The following is a 20,211-nucleotide window of genomic DNA, read 5'->3' as shown; positions in this document are numbered from 1 at the left end:
CTAAAGTTATAGAACTAGTAGAAGATTCTAAAGGAGTAGATCTCAGTGACCCTGGGTTAGGCCAGGGGTGGGGAACCTTTCCTCTGCCAAGGGCCATTTGGATATTTATAACATCATTTGCTTAATATAATTCACTTACTATAAATTTATGTTGCTAGGAAAACAGCTCCTAGATTTATTAAATTTTGAGTCCCTCCTGCAGTTGCCTTGGCAGGGCCAAACCAAATAACTTCTCGGGCCTTATCTGACCCGCGGGCCGGACGTTCCCCATCCCTGGGTTAGGCAAAGCCTTCTTGTGTAGGACACCAAAAGCAAAACGACAAATATAAAACAGGTAAGTTGGACTTCATCAAAATGAAAACCTCTCCTGTCGCACGGCCACAGGCCCCTGCTGCTGCCTCTGGCATCCGCTCGAGTCACCTTTCTGGCCCCCGCACACCGGAAGTGCCATGTGGGGGAAGCCAGCACCCGGCCCTCACAGTAGCAGGGAGATGATCTTTCCCACTGTCCAAGCCACGGTGGACCGTTCCCCATCTGCTGGCGGCCGGCCTGGGATGCCTCGGCTTGGCCAGTTGGATGCTGTTCTCGGGACTCTTGAGTCTGGAGCCAATAGTGCTGTCCAGCGGCAGCAGCTACTAAAAAATACAGCTGTCTCTCCGCCTGTTGGCCTTCCTGACCTCCTTGTTGCTAGTCATCCAAGTCTGGCCCACCACCCTCCTTCCACGCTATGAGTCACTGCCAATCAAGTCCGTTGTTTTGATGGTAAGAGGTGGACACGGTTGCCTACAACCAAGAGCACTGGCTGACACATTTAGTGCTCGTTTCCCCACCTTCTTTCTTTAATATATATATTTGTATTGATTTCTGAGAGGAAGGGAGAGGGAGAGAGAGCAACATCAATGATGAGAGAGAATCATTGATCGGCTGCCTCCTGCACGCCCCACACTGGGGATCAAGCATGTGCCCGGGACCGGGAATTGAACCGTGACCTCCTGGTTCATAGATCAACGCTCAACCACTGAGCCACCTAGCGTTTCCCGACCTTCTTGATTGAAACTGACAGCTCAGTTCGGCTGCCTGAACCTTACGTTTAGCAGAAGTGCCTGGATTAGGATTTTCTTCTGCAGCATACTGGAGAAGCAGGAACGCCCTGGGATAACTGAGGAGGGGCTGGCAGCCTGTAGCATCTGTCATTTCTCCCTGTTTAGCCTCTGATCTCATCTTGCTGACACTGGGTACCCATTTGTCCCTTTTCTTCTCTTCCTCCCCCATTTCTGACCCGGCTCTCAATTTCTAATCGGACAGTGGCCCTCATAGTTACTGCTAACTGAAGGCTTTTTGTTCTTGTCGTTCAGTGTAAAAGAGGCTGCGGCCTCCCTGATACAGCCTCAGAAAGATGCTGGGTGGGGTGCAAAACCCATGACTGACACGGTGAGCGGAATGTTACCTTCCTGCTGTGTTAACTGTCTAAGTATTGCAATACTTCAACAATATCCAGATGGAGAAAGAATTAGAAAGGATTGAGATAGAGAGATACATGCATTTAAAAAATCCACAGCCCAGCCGGCGTGGCCCAGTGGTTGACCGTCGACCCATGAATCAGGAGGTCACAGGTTCAATTCCTGCTCAGGGCACATGCCCGGGTTGCGGGCTCATCCCCAGTAGGGGGCGTGCAGGAGGCAGCCGATCTATGATTCTCCCTGAGTATTGATGTTTCTATCTCTCTATCACTCTCCTTGCCTCTCTCTCTAAAAATAAATAAAAACATATATTTTTCCAAAAACCCACACATTACTGCTCTTTAAAAAAATCTGAGCCTTTGCAACAATGAATCTGTCGCTGGGGGTGGGGGGGGTTTCCTGTGACTCGGTCACTTTCTGGACAGTTTGACTCCCACATGCAACTTGCGGCCCATCTCTCACCTTCATTTCTTTGGCTGAACTCTAGGCCTTTCTGGCACCTGAAAAACTGTCAACTCAGTTAACAGCTCCTCAGTCTCTCTGCTTGGTATTCTCTTGGAAGTAGACAGATTTATTCACTCCTTTTTTTCATCAGTTACTCAAACTTCCCTTTTCCCATCACTTGTACTTTTTATCGATATAAAAAATTGAAAGCTATTTTAAAAATATTTACAAGACAAATGCTTGCACTGATTTCTCTCTATTTAGGGAAGTGTCAGTGATGGACGTGGCATCACTGCCCAGCTGTGTTTTCCCACCTGCTATTATTGTGAAATGTCTAAACCCTATTTTCAACGCCAGCTGCCAGTCGTCTGCAGGAAGACACTCTAACTCATGTAGGTTCTTCTGAGTCATTGGTTTCTGACCTCATGGATACAGAACCAAACAGGGTGAGGGAAGCCTGCTGAGCCACTTTCTCGGATGAACACCATTAAATCTGACCTTGGGAATGAAGAAATAAACCCATCTGGGCCGCAAGTTGATCACTGTCTGAAGCCACATTTTTGTGAAGTACTAAAAATACAGCACTTGCCCGGCCAATTTGGCTCACTGGTTGAGTGTTGACCTAGGAACCAGGAGGTCATTGTTTGATTCCTGGTCAGGGCACATGCCTGGGTTGTGGGCTTGATCCCCAGTAGGGGACATGCAGGAGGCAGCTGATCCATGATTCTCTCTGATCACTGATGTTTCTATATCCCTCTCTCTCTCCCCCTTTCTCTCTGAAATCAATAAAAAGATAAAATAAAAATATAGCACTTGAACTCTTGCTGAGGTAGGAGCTCCTAGTTGGGCTGGGGCTTCCGGCGTTTCTGGTGATTACCACATAATGCCTGCTGCAAATCCATCAGCTCAGAAGATAACGAACCCTACAGAACATCTCTGTCGGGTGGAGGAGTGACAAGAAAATGTCTCTACAGAACAGAAAACGTCACTCAGACAGAGGACAGTGAGGAGAAATGAGAAGTTAAATAGACAAGTCAAATAGAAGTAAAGGTGTATGAAGGGAAGAGACGTTCTAGAACCCACGTTCACAATACCTGAGGGTGACATGGTTGGAGAGCGGGAGAGGAAGTGAGAGCTTTGGAGGTCGGGTGGCCAGACTACAGGGAGGCCAGAGTCCTCAGTAAAGAGAAGTCAAGCCTGGCCGGTGTGGCTCAGTGGTTAAGCATCGACCTATGAACTAGGAGGTCATGGTTTGATTCCCAACTTGGGACAAATGCCCTGGTTGCAGGTTTGATCCCCAGTGTGGGGCGCGCAGGAGGTGACCAATCAATGATTCTCTATCATCATTTTTGTTTCTATCTCTTTCTCCCTCCTCCTCCCACTCTGAAAATTTTTTTAAAAAAAGAGAGAGACAGAGAAGTCAGCCCCAGAAGAGTGGGGACCTTGCCCAGCCTGCCCAAAGCTTGCACACAGTAGACACTAACTAAGGATTTGCTGAATGAATGGATGGGAAACTTACTGGGGCTGAAAAATCAAGAAGAGATGTTATGGCCAAAAATGTTATCTAATTTAATTATCTACAAATAACTTCATTTTTTTAGTTGCCAAACGATTTTTGAAACTTGGAGCAGAGGTCAGCTAAACATGCTTATCTACATTGAGTCTGTTTGTGTTTTCTTTGAAACTAACTCTAGGAACTTGGCCAAAAATACTGGTTATGCCTTTAAGATAAAACACGAAGGAAAGCAGGAGGCCCTACTTGCTTTCTGTCCACGGTGCAAGGACAGAGCCAAGTGTAATCCTACTTCTCAGAGCATCTCAAATCGGGCCACTTCACATGGATGAGCCAGTGCAAGCGCCAGAGCACTTACCTCGGGAGCACATTAGTTATGATTCAGTTAGTGCATAAAGGCCTGGAAATGTGCAAAAACTTCAGCGGAAAAGCAAACACAACTGTGCTTTGTGTAGAGAAGTGATTAACCTACAGCAAGATCAAAACAGCTTTAAGTAATTCGCTCATACTAAATTTTCCAATTATATCAATATTGGCCTTGAAGAAATTCAGAACAGACTTAAAGACAAAAAACAGAAAAACTCAAGAGTATTTGCAGCAAAAGCATGGTGTCACCTCAGAGGTGTCACCGAGGGGTATCAGGATGTCCTCAGTATCCATTCATTCTGCCTTTTAGTCACAGGCCCTCACCCCCAAGTTTTACCAGGCTCATGGCTGCCCTGTCACGTGAGTCAACATTTCCCAACCTCCCTTGTGGCCAAATGTGGCCGTGTGGGGTCTGGGTCAGCGACACAAGCGAGGAATTGATTCGGGTAATCTCCCTAAAGACCAAGCTTCCTGTCCTGGTTTCTGTCTGTCTTCTTTCCTGACAGCTGGGAAGGGGGGGGGGGTGATACCTGGACTGTTACATGCAAGAGAAATAAACTTCTGCCCGGCTGGCGTGGCTCAGTGGTTGAGGGTCAACCTATGAACCAGGAGGTCACGGTTTGATTCCCGGTCAGGGCACACGCCTGGGCTATGGGCTCCATCCCCAGTGTGAGGCGTGCAAGAGCAGCTCATCAATGATTCTCATCATTGATGTTTCTCTCTCCCCCCCCCCTCTTCCCCTTCCTCCCCCTCTCTCCCCTTTCTCCCTTCTCTGAAATTCTCTGAAATAAACACACACACACACACACACACACACACACACACCAAAACCTGTAAATGAGAGAGACAGCTGCTCAGACTGAGCCAGGGGGATCAGTCTGGAGTACCCGTGGAGGATAGGAGCAATTCACCCTTTTTGCCTGCTCTGTGAAATGGGCCTGGTCCCTTTACCTATTTCTCGTTGCCAGCAGAGGGTGGTAGAGAGGCACTGCGGAAGAAAGAAAGGTGCTTCTGGCCCTGGAGGGCTCCCAGTGAGGACTCCCCCCACCCCCAGCAGCCAGCAGCTGCCACTGGCACCTCCCTTAGGAGTTCTGTGGCAGCTGACACTCCCATTGAACTGCTCGCCCAGCACCCAAGAGGGCAGATCTCCAGCAAGTTCCAGAGGGCTGGCTTCCAGCCAGTTCTGTGGATACCATAGCAACAAAGACTCTGCACCCGCTGCATCAGGAATCAGGCTGCATGCACATCAGCCGGGGGAGGGGGGGGTCTTCCTTGGGGGCTCCGCCAGCCCCTCCAGCTTCCTATAGCTGTGATTCCTGCGCTCTTCAGAGCTCCTCCTGGCCCGCGTATTGTTACTCCGACCCTGATTGGACCAAGACTGCCCTGATGGAAAAATCCAACCATCTTGATGTGCCTACTCAAATACTAATTACCAAGGGCTAAAGTGATTCTGCGCAAGTCAGAAAGGCCTCTGAAATTCCGACTCCAAGGGAGCGCCGTCTCCTTGCACCTCCCAGGGCTGTATGTAGCGTCTGCCTGCAGATTAGAGGACTTGCCTGCCAGGGGGCTGTGCTTCTGCCTTTGGCTCCCACTGATTCTACGGCTTAGAAAAGCCCCCAGACCAACCATCGCTTTCTAAGTGGGTGATACTTCTTCATCGCTAGCAAACATCATAGGCCTACTTTCCCAGCAAAACTAATAAACCCTTAACACGCCAACCAGGCACTTGGCATCTACATGGTCAAGTTCTCCTTAAGGCAGGGCTCTCCCCTAGTGCTGTCCTCTCCGCGTGTGTCTTTGGGCCCCGTGAGAAAGTGTCACGGGTGCCTCATCTGGGCTCCTCCCTGCAGCAGCCCCGTCCTAATGTCAATGTGGAGCCAGCGGAGTTTTACTCCGGGAAAAGCAGTTCGCTGCTGCGCGCAGAAGGAACCCACGCGGCCAAGGCGCTCCTCCTCCGCCTCTCCCATGGATTGGAGGCAGCTTCCCAAATACGTTTTTCAAGAGGCTGGTTTTTTAAACTAAATGTTTACTATGCAAAAGCTAATAGCCGATTTGAAGTAAGGCAAGTCTGTTACCGACATAAAACTCCTCTCAGCCTCTTTACACACACAGATGCTAACCAGGAGAATCTTTTGGATTCTAGCAGTTTCAAAGGAAATAGGAAATATGCTTCCTGCCCAGCTGGCGATGCTCAATGGTTGAGGGTCGACCTGTGAACCAGGAGGTCACAGTTCGATTCACATGCCTGGGTTGTGGGCTGGATCCCCAGTAGGGGGCGTGCAGGAGGCAGCCGTTTGATGATTCTCTCATCATTGACGTTCCTAGCTCTCCCTCCCTCTCCCTTCCTCTCTGAAATCAATAAAATATATACTTTAAAAAATTTTTAATAAAAAAATGCTTCCTTACTGACTTTAGACTTGGAGGTAATAAAGATAAGGCGGAAAATGCAGTTTAGGGAGGCAGGAGTCCCTAAAATGTAACTCCTCGGGGTGCCTCTTTGCCTGTTTGGAGACTCCGGCTCGTCTCTGCCCTGGGCAGTCAGTGACAGATGGCCAGGGCCCAGCGGAGGACCAGGAGGGAGGCAGGTGGCTGTGGAAGTTTCCGCAGGCTGGTAACCTGGGGAGGAACTGGCAGAAAAACAGGTCTGACTGCGACCAGAACATGGAGCAAAGCCAAGCACAGACAGATCTTAGGAGAGTGCCATTCCCAGGGTTCAGAGGAAAGGCGCCCAAGACCACTGGGTGGAAATCCATGAGAAAGTGACATGGGATTGAGAATGAATAATCTGCTTTCAAAGCTGGAATTCTCTTCCCCACCTGTGTGTTTTAAGGTAACTTTAGAAGTCTAAAATGTACACTAATGCCTGGGTAACCAGGCAAGGGTATTGCGATGCACAGAAATCTTAACCCAATTAGCAGCACGTCAGCACTTCCTTTCCAGGTGCTATTAAATAGTTTGCTCCCCTGCACCAAGTCATCCCATGCACGCTCTCCTCCCCGGCCTGGTGACTCACCCATCTTGCTTCACAAATTACTCTGTTATTAGGCTCAGTCACAAGTGAGTAATGAATGCAAAAGCAAGGGAGTTGCGAACCTCTTTGCCAGTGACTCACAGAGGGGCCCGAGGCGAGGCCCCGATTCCGACTCAAGTTTTCCCATTTGAGCCTCAGAGATGGGCTTCCTGTCTGCGAGGCCCTCCCGCGCACCGATGAAGGGAGCTGCAGGAGCTTCCCTGTCACAGTCCCAGGCAAAAACGGTCCATAAGATGCTATACAAATGGCAAACCCATAGTTGATGAATAAAATGAAAAATGGGAAAAAAACACCACTACCAATCCAGTGCTTCACACATCACCCCGGGTAGCGAGCTGCCTTTCAAACAGCTGAAACCCTCGAGAAGGAACTGTGGCTCTGGAGTCAGAAAGCCCGGGGTGCAGGCCAGCCGGGAACTTCATAGCTAAGTGGTCTTGGGCAACTCAATCTCTCCGAATGTTATTGCTCACTTGTTGCTTATTCAACCTGCTGCAAACAGCTGCTGTAGGCACGTAAAAATATCTGAATGCAATGGAGTGCTGGGTCACTGTCACGTCCTAATATTATCTGATCATCCTAACCTTGCTGGGGATGCGAAAGAATCCATGTCAGGCTCGTTTAAATAATGAGGTTAAATAATGAGTTTCAAAAGACTCCTCAAGAGAGAGCAATGGGCCACCCTCCACAGCCGCCTCCCTCCAAAACCTCCACAGGGCTTGCTGCTGGGGAAGAGCTAACTGGGTTATGGCCTCACAGTGCAGGAGGCCTACCCAACGGGCACACACAGTGCCGAGCAGCAAACCCAGGGGCATGTCCTGGAGAGTCACTGCACAATGTTCTCTAGGTTAGACCTTCCCAACATGAGATTCCCCCAAGGGGAACACCCAGACCTCCCCCCACAACATCCTGAGGTGGAATTCCCAGGACAGAACCTGTGGGAACCCAAGGCCTATTGCCTTATCAGGAATTAGAGTCTGGGCCCAACCAGGGTGGCTCAATGGCTGAGTGTCCATTTATGCACCAGGAAGTCATGGTTCGATTTCCAGTCAGGGCACATGCCCGGGTTGCTGGTTCAATCCCCAGTAGGAGGCATGCAGGAGGCAGCCGATCCATGATTCTCTCTCATCATGGATGTTTCTTTCTCTCCTCTCTCCCTCTCCCCAACTCTCTCTCTCTCAACATAAATAAAAACATATTTGTAAAAAAAAGGAATTAGGGTTTGGGACTCTGAATGCCCATCCTCTCCCCTTTCCGGCTACATGACCTCACAGGAGAAGTGACTTCTAAGCGTTGACTATCTTGGCAGTTAAATCGGGGTAATGATTTTTCGTTCTGGTCAGGATTAAACAATGGCATGCGGCTACTTCGATTTGTAGAACGCCCGGCATATAGTCACTGCCCAGTAAGCTGTGCGTGTCGGAGCGGAGGTCACTGTTTGCACCTCTGTCAATGGCACCGTGGGGCCCTGAGCGGTGTGGACGTGACCCAGACCCCGGGTGGGTGAGGCGGCCACTTCTCAGAGGGACGAGGGCCACCTGCTCCCCTCAGGGCCAGCAGGATCTCTTCCAAGACGGAACCCGTCTCGGGCAGTGTCTCCACAGGAGTCATTTTTTGGGAATGGGACCCACACGAGGGCGTGGGGCCACAGCTTGGTCAGGAAGGAATTTGGAGCATCCATCTCCCTCAAAGCTGGAGGGGGAGGACTCGGGGTTACTAAGGCGCACTGATGAAGCAAGCCCCGCATTAGAATATTTTTAAATGCACACTTATGTAATGTGTAAAGGCGGGGTTTCCTGTGGTGCCGCCTGCCGCCCCCACAGAGTAAAGCGCCCCTTGGAAAAGAGGGAGATGACAAACATGCCACTCATCCTCAGCGAGGGTGGGGTGAGTGGGTCTGAGAGCCCACAGGACAGGGCAGGGAGGTGGCGCAGGAGGGCAGAGAAACCGTCTCCATTCCATGCTCGCAGTGGCTTTCCTCTTTGGCTCTGAAAACATAAACAAAGCCTGAACAAATGGCCAGACTTCCCTCTGCAAGGACTGCCAATGGCACCTGCTGCGGTGTCGCTGCTCTCCCTCAGCCAGGCCAGCTGCTCCTCTGGCCACGGACACCAGCCCTTACTATTTCTTTAAAATATCTTTTTATTGATTTCAGAGACGAAGGAAGAGGGAGAAAAAGAGAGAAACATCAGTGATGAGAGAGAATCACTGACTGGCTGTCCCCTGCACATCCCACACTGGGGATCGAGGCCACAACCCAGGCCTGTGCCCTTGAATAGGAATTGAACTGTGACCTCCTGGTTCATAGGTTGACGCTTAGCCATTGAGCCACCCCGGCCGGGCAGCCCTTACTAGAGAAAATAACCCAACAACTCTCAACACTGAGAAGAACTAGTCATTCCTGTCCAGCCTCTCTCTAATGCAAGGAGCCCCTTAGAGGGAAAAACAAAAAAGTATAAGGCCAGATTTTTACCATCTATGGGGAGAGAGAGATATAGAAAGAGATACAGAGACAGAGAGACACAGGGTGTCTACAAAGTCTGGAACACAGAGAAAATGTTTCACTTATTCAAGATACTTTTTTTGGATTAAATGATGAAATCTATAGCTTCAAATGTAGAGATGTTTCGTGTGCAAAAGTGTTTGGAAGAAAAAAATCTCGAGTCTATTGCATGAATACTCACATAAAAATAATAAATTTCCCAGGTTTCCAGGCTTTCACGCATCCATTCTTCCCAAAGGGGTGTCCTTACATGTCCGTCTGATGTGCATTTATAGGGTTCTCCTTTGGGTCTCTCTGGTTTCTGCTCCCGGGGCAGATGAGCTGCTGGGAACTTGCGGAAACACTGCTCACACACAGCGAGGGCAGGTGGCACCTGGCACTGTCAGCTCCCTTCTCCCTGGGGAGGGGGCGCACAGGGGCCAAGCTGCCTTTCCGAGTCCTCCTCTATTGGCTGATTTGGGGGTCTATAAAGTGCGTAAGTCGTCTTTCTGAAATGTCGTCTTCTTTATACCAAGACTTACTGGATATTTCCTCAAAATTTTTTCTGTCAAAAAATGCAGCTGGCAGAAGTGCTGCTACGGATTATATGGATGCCGAGCCTGGACTGTGTGAATGAACCCAAACCGTGTATGAGCCTGCGGGGGACAGTGGGGGGAGGGGGCTGGGCATACCCCCTGGGAAGGGGACCAGCTCCATGTGCTGGGTGAGGGGATTCATGTTCCTCTGTCATTCAGGTGAGTGACATTTAAATAGAAATGTCTTCAGGCTGATCTAAAAGAAGGAATGAGGTGAAAGAAAGTGAGCAAAAGGACCATATGATCTTCAACTCCAAATATCCGAGGTATAAGAAGTGTCTGAAATAGACATTAGAGAAACACCACTCTAAACCTGCGTGATTCTCTTAACAGACGCCAGGAGACCCCTCTGAGCCTCAGCGAGTCCTCTGTTCAGGGGGAGGGGGAGCCTGAACACTTCTCTTCCCCGCTGATGAAGATGTTCTCAGTCCATTTCCTCCTGCTGGTGTATGAGGTGGGGATGTTACTCACCTCCCACCTTACGAAATCTAAGCAGCATCTACCTTGCCATGCGGTGAGGTGGGTGTTTGCGGGCGTGGTGGTGGAAGAGGGTCACATTTACATGTTCCACGCAATTCTGGAACGGCTCAGCCTCTGTCACCCATCAGTTATGACACCACCGAGTACCACCTGTGTGTGCCAAGGGCACTAACCTTGCCCAGGAGCAGCCCACCCTTCCCACCCGGCCTCGTTTCAGAAACCTTACTGTGGCCCTCCTCTGACCACACCTCTCTCCTGGGGGCGGAGGAGTCTACAGGCCCAAGGGGTCATGCCCCTTTTCTAGACTTGCTCGGGATACCCAGGACCCCAGATTTCCCTGCCCAAACAGCAATGAGCCCACTTGCAAGGCCAGCATGGATGCTGCCCACATCTGTCCTCCTCAAAGTGACAGCACAGCGTACTCGTAGGTCTAGGGATGGCCAAAGGAGACAGCTGGAGAGGGCAAGAGAGGACCCACGCTTGGACGCGTACACAGGTGTCTATACAGAGGGGCACTGGGTTCTCGCTGAGCAGAACAGGATGGGGGCTATGAGGAGGGGCAGGCTGAGGGCCAGGTGCCTCCGGATTTACTCTGGCCCTGAGCCCTGACAATGTGAGGGGTGGGCCTGTCCACAGGGCCTCAGAATAGATCTGCACCCCTAGAAGTCCCAGGAATTCTGGGAGCCAGGGATCTGCTCAGGCTGTGCAGCCACCAGAGGGGCTGGTAGCAGGACCAAGACAGAAATCCTCATGGACGCCTGACTGCACAGCTGAACCCTCCTCCACTCTGGCTTCCCGATGCTTCCGGGCCCTCCTTACTCTTCACTGTTCACTCTCACCTGACCAGAAAGTAGATGGGGAACTACATTGGCAAAGCTTTGGGTAAGAAGGCACAGGAATGTATCGGCTTGGTCATGAGCCCCTCTGAGCTCGCTACTGACCCAGTGGGAATTGGTTAGGCTGGAAGAGGGCAGACGTGGGGCAGGCCCGCCGACCGTGTAAGCAAGAACCGTTGGTGCAGGAGAAAGTTCAAGACGTGTGATTCAGATGACCGGCGGCACTGACACATGGTTTTGCTGCTAAAAACTGAGAATAACTACACTACTTTTCCGCAGAATACCAAACGGATGATTAAAATGGTAACAACTATAAAATAGATCCCAATTTACAGTTTCTTCCACGAGCGTGAACTCATTGAATCCTCACAAAGATAGGATCTATGAATACCCTCGATTTACAAGTAAAGAATAAAATAGAGAGGGATCGAGTGACTTGCTCCGACTGACACAGAGCCACGTGCAAATAGAGGCATTGAGGGCAAAAGGCTCCTTCTCTTGCCATAACTCAATTCTGTGTCATCAAATCAATACTGGTGAGGTGCTCTGTGAGTAACTCTCCACCATGCGCACCATCGATTGTGCTTGAGTGTCATCTGTGATGCTTTTGGAGAAAGGCGATTTTGGAAGTTCTCCCACGGGGAGAGACTGGAAGCTGGAGAATTACAGGACAGAGCCAGCCCTCCTTCCAAACTGAGCAGCAGGCTTTGGGGGGTGGGAAGGAGCAAGGTAGGGGTGAGCCCCGAGCACGGAGGGTGAACGCCACCTAAGAGTGAGGCTCATCACCACCTGGTGAAGTCTTTCATGCAACAGCTCCCCTTTCTAAAGAAAAAGCTAGGAAGCTACCGTATTTCACAGAGAAGAATATGGTACTTGCCAAACACCACAGCTCCCCAGAATATGAAAAACAATACCATGTGATAAACTTTTGAGTTACAGCTGTTATTTTCCATGATTTCAATTAAGAAAACACAGTAGAGGAAAAATAAAATGTAAATGATAATTACCTTGAGTGTATATGATAGCTCACTTCCAACGAACTCAGGTACGGTATAAATATACGTCTCTGTGTGTGTATATATATCAAAGTGTCACAGCATCCGTGCAGAAGCAGAAAAGGGCAAGTAATTAGTAGACTATACAATTATATCCATAGGTTTCCTTCTAACTATAAAACTTTAAGTCACCGTTACAAACCAGTAGAACTTGGTGCCAATCGAACTGGGCCAACCAATCAGTTTTGTTTGACCTTCATAGTATTTAAAACAATTCGAGCCCACATTTAAAACACAGTATCTGTGAAGCGCAATAAAGCGAAGGGTGCCTCTACCGACGGGAGCTACAGGCCATCACTGACCAGCCTGGACCACTGCCAACTCAGTCACCTGTCTGGCTTTCTCAGGCACTTAACTCTGGGATTCCTTGATTTATCGTGTGAATTATGTCTTCCAAGTAACTTGAGTAAAGGTAATCACGGCCTAGCATAGCCTGGTGTGATTACAGTTGTATTAAAGCAGATGGTTTTCCAAAGGGCCAGCTGTGACCCTTCAGTGCCCCGGCTGTCAACCCTGGCCCTACGTGGGAATTCCTGGGAGGGGTTTTTAAGCCACGCTCTCCCCTCATCCAGACCAAGTAAATCAGGATCTCTGAAGGTGCCCGCCTGGCATTGGCACTGTTGTTATTGCTGCTTAACAAACTCACTTACTGAGGTACAGCATACAAACAGCAAAGTAACACATCGTTAAGGGGAACCCACCTATGTTATAACCAGCAGCCAGACCGAGAAAAGGGACCCCAGACCCTGCCTTTGGGCCCCTCCCAGTCACTACCCGACCTCCCCCAACTATCAAACCGTTACTTCTAGCTCCATGCACTAATGCTGTGGTTCTTAAACTTACGGAACCATACCACATGCATCCCTTTGCGCCTGGATTCTTGCTCTCAGCACTTGTGACTGAGGTGCATCCAGGCTGGTGCATGTACCGTAGATGACGCATGTTCTTTGGTGCTTAGTATTCCACAGCATGACTATATCACAACCTATCTTTCCATCCTACTGGGGCGTTTTGAGTTTGGGACTATAAGAAACAATGCTGCTGTCTATGAACATTCTTGAACATGTCTTTTGGTAGACACATGTATGCGTTTCTGTAGGGCATGTACCTAGGAGCGGAAATGCTAGGCCATAAGTATATGTATACTCAGGTTTAACAGACATTGTTGGACTGCTTTCCAAAGCTGTTGCCCCAATTTATGCTCCTACAACAGTAAATGAGAGAGAAGGAGAAAGGAAGGGGAGAGAGGGAGAGAGAGAGAGAGAAAGAGAGAGAGAGCGAGCACAGAGAAAGACTGAATGCACTGTTTCATGCATTCATTCATTGGTTGATTTCCTATGTGCCCTGACTGGGGACCGAACCTGCCACCTTGGCATATCGGGACGATGCTGTAACCACAGCGCTACCAGGCCAGGGCCTGGCTTTAGTATTTTTTTTTAAAGTTCTCTATTGGATCTTATTTTCAGCCGGTATTGAGAACCACTATCAATGGGTCAGAAAAGTCATTCATAGGCCATGACCAGAGATTGTCTACAGTGGAATGGAATAGAAGAGAAAACATCAACATGTATCAAGCATTGTTTAGTGAAACTTTTTTCTCTGTTAGAGAGAGAGAGAGAGAGTGTGTGTGTGTGTGTGTGTGTGTGTGTGTTTGAAGGGGTCTAAAAAGTATTTTCTTGCCATCAATGGTAATCAAAAAAAATTTAAAATCCACTGTAATAGTGTAATCAGTGAAACAATTACTTAGGAAAACTCAACGTGCATATGACTTTACAGTCATCATCCAGAAATGCTCTGAGCGAAGCTTTACTCTCCCCCGGCTGGCTGTGGACCAGAATTCCCAGAGAGCAGATCTCGCTGGAAACATGTCAGGGAAAGCCGCTTACGGCTAATGCGCCAGAAGGAGCTCATTAGGGGACCCTGCCCTTTGACCCACAGTGGAATATGATAATGAGCCCATGATGTGAACACTGTGAGAGAAAACAGTTAATCTGCACAACCTCGATTTGTTCGGCATCAGCAAATTCTAAGTTTGTAAAGTTTTAATCAGATGTTCAACAAGAAAACACTTTTGAGGGCAAGAAATCGAAGCCAATTTAGTTATTAAATGATATCAAGTCATCCTCATTACTGAAGAATATGCTCTCAGAATTTTTGCTTGCATTTTGACATGATTACTTTTTTGTTCAGCCCGAGTGAGGGCCAATCTAATCAACAAGTATTTATTGACGACCCACTAAAATACGTATGTCTGGCAAAGGAGTCAAAGTAAAAGGAATAGACCTTGTTTTTGCATATAGTATCGCTAGAGGATAAATGGATTAAGGCATATGACTTTTTCTCCCTAAGTACTTCATTTTAGAACATGGCGATAGTAAATGAAAATGATTTTAAGCCCTGTAATGTAATATTTTATCTATTCAAATAACCCAAACATAGGCTCCAGTTGTGAACTTTATAATTTTCCCTTTACTGAGAAATGTGCTTGGTGATCATTTCACAATGTATACAAATATCTAATCATCTGTAACATCTGAACGAATATCATGTTATGTCAATTACATCTCGATTAAAAGAAAAAGCTGGAGAACGCCTTCCATTTCTCCCTTTGCCAGGCTGGTGACTCCATGCCACGGGTGTCAGAAGGCGCCGCTGCAGGACGGAAGCAGGCAGCACAGGCTATGATGGGAGAAGAAATAAACCTCCGGTGGACACACACAAAAATAGGTGTCTTTTGGTTTTGTATTTTGCACATGAACATGAATGTGTGTGTATGTGAGTCTGTTTGTGGTGTGTGTGTGTGTGTGTGTGTGTGTGTATTGTGCGAGCACACACACGCACACCAATACTAAGCAGAGGTGTTTGGAAATTGTGGTGAAATATCTTAGTTTCCTGGCATTTCCTGAAGATATAATTCAGGAAACAATAAAAAGGAAACTTTCCATTGAATTGGAACTTCTGTAAACCAAGCATCAGCTATGTGTTAGGCCTCCAGTCTGGTCAGTCTACTCTCCTTAAGAACATAGCACAGCCTGGCTGGCTGGCATGGCTCAGAGGTTGAGTGTCGACCTATGAACCAGGAGGTCACCATTTGATTCCTGGTCAGGGCACATATCCAGGTTGCTGGCTCAATCCCCAGTAGGGTGCACGCAGGAGGCAGCTGATCAATGATTCTTATCATTGATGTTTCTAACTCTCTCTCCCTCTCCCTTCCTCTCTAAAATCAATAAATATATATATTTTAAAAGAACATAGCACAGACCCCCTTCCACATGCTCTCCATATCCAGGTGGGCAGAAATAAAGAAGGAATGCTAATCCAAATGAATCAAAACCTTTTAACTTTGTACTGGAGCAGCATATAGACACTTACAGTCTGAGAAACCTTTAAGTCTCATACTTGGGAAAGATGAAATGTGTCTCAAAGTCAAGTTCTTTTCTCAGTAAAGCTATCTTCTGTTTATTACTGGGCTTTCTCAGACTTTAAGGTCAGATAAGAATGAAATTTGGAAATAATTTAGCTGTTTTAAAAACACAGCGATTGCTGAAGTCTATATACAAGCACCTGTCCACCATCAGCAGAAAGCCCATGGGGAATTCTGGCTGTTACAGTGTCGAACAAGGTCAAATTCTTAATCTCTCGCTCACCTGCCATTGGAAGTTTTATACCTAAGCCCTAATTTATTTGAATTGGCATTTTAGCTTAGTTTACATTTTCATCATTTAAAATCCTTGCTACAAGACATCATCTTAGGGCAATACATATAGTATGAGCCATAAAATGATGACACTGACGGTCGCATAGGACTTAGGGGAAAAGTCCTGCTACTTTAGGATGCCTTTCATGGTGCCTATTGTTTGGTCTGTCCAGGGTGGACACAAAGATTCCTTCCATCGTTCTGGGTCCACCAAGTACAGGAAACAACCATCTGGGCTGCGCAAGGCCGGTAAGGCCAGGGCAGGCGTTTCCAGGAAAGGAAGGTGCGACCGCTTGATGCCGGCAGGAGCTCCCTGGTGCTCCCACCTGCCTCTCTGTGCCGATCCGCACTTCACCGGGAGCCAGAGGTGGGACAGGCTGCCCACACATCATTCCTGATGCCAACCCGCCTACTTGCTAAACGTGACTCCAGGCTTTTAGCCAGTAAATAAGCCAACCACGCATGTCTCAAACCCATCTTTATAAAGGTGTGTTATCTCTAGTTCAGTTTGGCACTGTAGCCCTAAAGTCACAGTGGGGAGCCTTGGACACCCAAGGCTGCTGTGTGGATGGCCTGCTGGGGGCCTAAGCTAAATAAAAGGTCGCCACGCTATATACTCTATGTTCCGCCTCGCACGCGCACCGACCAGCAATGCTTCTTTGGGGGGGCCCAGGAAAACTCAGGTGGGGTGTGTGTGTGTGTGTGTGCGTGTGCGTGCTGACCTCTAACTCTGCAATACTTCACACAGGACACTGACTTATGAAGCATCTGATGTTCTTGCTTTCCTACCTAGTTTACTCTGCTTTAAGGACTCTCAGCACAGGATGGTCACGACCCTGGTCCAAAGTTGATTGGCTCCAGCATGAAGGATCCCCATAATCGCAATGGGATTTTCTAAGAAAGTCAGTCCCACTGCGATATAAGGAAGCATCAACGAATGACCAGAGACGTGAATACAGATGGGAAGTCCACCACTTGTCAGTCACGCGGGAGATGCTTTGCTTTGATGACTGCCTCCTGCACGCCCCCTACTGGGGATCGAGCCTGCAACCCGGGCACGTGCCCTGACTGGGAATACAACCAGCAACCTCTTGGTTCCTGGGTGGATGCTGAGCCACAGAACCGCATCAGCCAGGCTCGTCTTTCTGTTCTTTGTAACAAACAACCCTGTGCAGCGGATGTTATAATCATCGCCTTATCAATAAGAAAACAGGTTTGAAGAAATTCTCTGACTTGCCCAGGTCACCGAGTTAACAAGCAGGGGGACTGAAATCCAGATCCTTCTGCCCCCCTAGCCCACATTCTGCCCGCCATGCCATGCCTGCCCCCAACAGTGAAGCACATCATAGACTGACTTTTGGCCTTTTCCTGTAAGACGCCATGTGAGCGTATTATCATGGGTTCAGGGCTGCTCACAGGACGAGGGCTCCGTGAAGGGCTGATGGCATAGGACAGGAATGCAGAAGGCTCCATCGCATACATCTCTGGGTGCCGTGAGGCAGCAGAGTCCTGGCTCCCTCCCTTCCCTGCTCTGCCTGTCAACCTCACTCAGCCCAAATTTCCTCATCTGGAAACTGCACAACGTGAGTTTCATCTCATTGAATTAAGTGGGAAAATGCACATAAGCACAGCAATGTGTGTGTGTGTGTGTGTGTGTGTGTGTGAGAGAGAGAGAGAGAGAGAGAATTATTACTAACCCAGAATTCTCTTGAAACTTATGTAAATTAATTGGGTTGCTTTTAGAAAAGGCAGAAATATTTTTAATAGGAAGAGCCTACAATTACTGTCTGCATGAACATATGCCTCTTGCCCCTTAAAGAATGTGTCCCGCCCTGGCCGGTTTGGCTCAGTGGATAGAGCGTCGGCCTGTGGACTGAAGGGTCCCAGGTTAGATTCCGGTCAAGGGCATGTACCTTGGTTGCGGGCACATCCCCAGTAGGAGGTGTGCAGGAGGCAGCTGATCAATGTTTCTCTCTCATCGATGTTTCTAACTCTCTCTCCCTCTCCCTTCCTCTGTGTAAAAAAATCAATAAAATATATTTTTTTTAAAAAAAAAAGAATGTGTCCCTTTGGGCGGGAATTCTACCAATGAAATTTTAAGTGGAAACCCCCCTTTAAAAAAAAAGAATTGTAGGGGGGGTGGGAGGGGAGAGGAATGAGAAGGAGTTGTCTGAAGCCCAGCCCTCACTCTTGGTACAGAAGACCCCTGAACGCCATGGATTCATGAATAAGTTCATCTCCACCACCTAGTGAGTCCCAGGGTTTCTTTTCCTTGTGCTGAATAAGGCTTTTTAGGAAATAAAATGGCTTGAAAGAACATCCTTGCTAAACACGTGCTTGGGTGGGAAAAAATAAAGTTTTGTTTTGCTTCTCCCCACGAGGCTGGCAGTTTGAGAGCTAATCAGCGGGTGTCTTCTAGAGCGACCCTGAGTCCTAGCCGGTTTGGCGCAGTGGACAGAGCGACACTGCGATTATGCCTCTGGACAGGGCAGCTTAGAAAAGCTCACCCCGTGGGGGGAACAGGTCCTGCCTTGTCCCCAACTGAAGCCATCCCGGGACAGTCCGGGCGGCCTGAACACGCGTGGTCAGGCTTCTCACTGCTCCACAACCCAGGCTTTGCTAGCAGACCACGCTGTGCGGCCGGGCTCGGCCTCCTGGGATCTCACTCTCAGGCCATTCTCCCCGTCCCTTCAATGAATCAGTATAAATTCCTCCATCAGCCGGTGACACGGGTCCCAAGTAGAAGTCTGGAGGCCACACTTACTCTCCCCCCCCAAAGACGTCTGAAGTACCGCTCACCAAGCAAAGGGATTCAAACCCCTCTTTTCTGTCTCTCTCCCAGAAAATCCAGCCAAAATGAGCATTGTGACCCCCCTTTGCTCTCTCTCTCTCTCTCTTTCTCTCTCTCTCTCTCTCTCTCTCTCTCACACACACACACACACACACACACACACACACACACAGTCAAGGCCTCCTGGGTTGAAAGTTCTCAACGAGCAACATCAGCGCAGAGGTGCCTACCTGTCTGGAGCTTCAGTCCACAGAAGGCGCCCCCAGCCTCAGCCGCCCAGCCGACTGCCCGCGTTCCAGCCCGGCGCCTGCTACCACAGGGCAGCGCTCCTCATCGCTGCGTGCGCTGGGATTCCTGCAGGGACCCACCCTCCGAAGTTGCAAGTCAAGATTTCTGACTGAGGGCGATCCGTGACGTGAGGCAGAGCGACTGGATGGCACCTGCAGGTTCTTCCAGATGGGATGTCCTTTCCTGTCTCACCACTGGGAGAGGAGAACACTGGAATTCAGTCAGACACGGAACCACCGCGAGTTGCCTCATCGGCGGGGCCTTTCGGGGCGCAGGGTTATGAGTCAACTGCTGAACAGGATGGGCTTGTTAGCACGGGAAGGAGGGGGTTATGCGGTGGTGGCGAGGAACCTGAAACACGGTTAACAATGCCCTGCCACCGAGCTGGTAGGGCAGCCATGGAACTCTCTAGAAGCCTGCGAGGACTGGCGGGGCTCTGTGCTCATTAAACCACCCCACCAGCCCCAGGCTGGGAGCTCGTCACCTCGGAGTATCAGCCCATAAGGGTGCCTGTTTCTTAGCTTTTTTGAACCACATTACAACAGCCGGGCCACCTGTCCTATTTAGAGAAGCCAGATGTAATTCCCTTTGCCCCTTTTCAAACACCATCCCAGCCTGCGTAGCAGGATATACATGTTGTCGCTGCTCGCTCAGGGCCCGTCAATGTCAAAGGCACGGTTCCTACTGTTCACAGCACTCATTTGAGGCTGTGTGTGCCTTTTGGGGCCGTTTTCACTTTCTCTCGCCTGAAGATGAAACAACTCCAGGCGTGGGTTATTTAAAGGCGCTCTGAGAGGGACGGAGCTCGGACAAGTTGGATCCTGCACCCCTCACCAGCCAAACCTCACCTACCAGGGGTGCAGGCCGCACCGCCCACTCCGCAGCCCGACTCAGGGCTCCTCTCATTGGCTGCAAGCCCGACTCAGGGCTCCTCTCATTGGCTGACTCCGCTGCTGAAAGACACCTTTCTTCTTCTGTCAGCTAAGAGATGACAGCAAAGTCAGAACTGACTGGAGGCGGAGAAGGGGGAACGCCAGTTTCAAATTCTTTGAAAAGCCAGTTTCTCAGATTTCGCTCATGAATTTAGTTCAAAGGAGGAGGACTGGGAAAGGCCCCTTCACTCAACGCCTGCTCGCTCCGTTCTCCCGAGTCCGGCTTTTCTCTCCCCGGCTTTC

The 20,211-nt window shown here is 49.2% G+C and overlaps 1 protein-coding gene across 4 annotated transcripts in view; it reads right to left on the bottom strand.

Annotated features, from left to right (window-relative positions):
* CERS3 (ceramide synthase 3) overlaps positions 1-19,195 on the bottom strand; it is a 56,902-nt gene extending 37,707 nt beyond the window's left edge. Inside the window, exons 1-2 of one of the 4 annotated variants that reach the window (XM_023745226.1) lie at positions 18,979-19,195; positions 12,213-12,271 (exon numbers count right to left, since the gene is read on the bottom strand). The gene's annotated coding sequence lies outside the window, so the exon portion shown is untranslated. Of the gene's footprint in view, positions 1-12,212; positions 12,308-18,978 lie in introns of all 4 variants that reach the window. The other 3 variants (XM_023745225.1, XM_014446338.2, XM_014446339.2) reach the window with 3 other exon arrangements.
* Positions 19,196-20,211: the final 1,016 nt, after the last annotated feature.

The sequence above is a fragment of the Myotis lucifugus genome, unplaced genomic scaffold, assembly GCF_000147115.1.
Source record: "Myotis lucifugus unplaced genomic scaffold, Myoluc2.0 scaffold_525, whole genome shotgun sequence".
NCBI lineage: Eukaryota > Metazoa > Chordata > Mammalia > Chiroptera > Vespertilionidae > Myotis > Myotis lucifugus.
The sequence above is the reverse complement of the archived record's forward strand: the minus strand, read 5'-3'. Positions and strand labels throughout refer to the sequence as shown.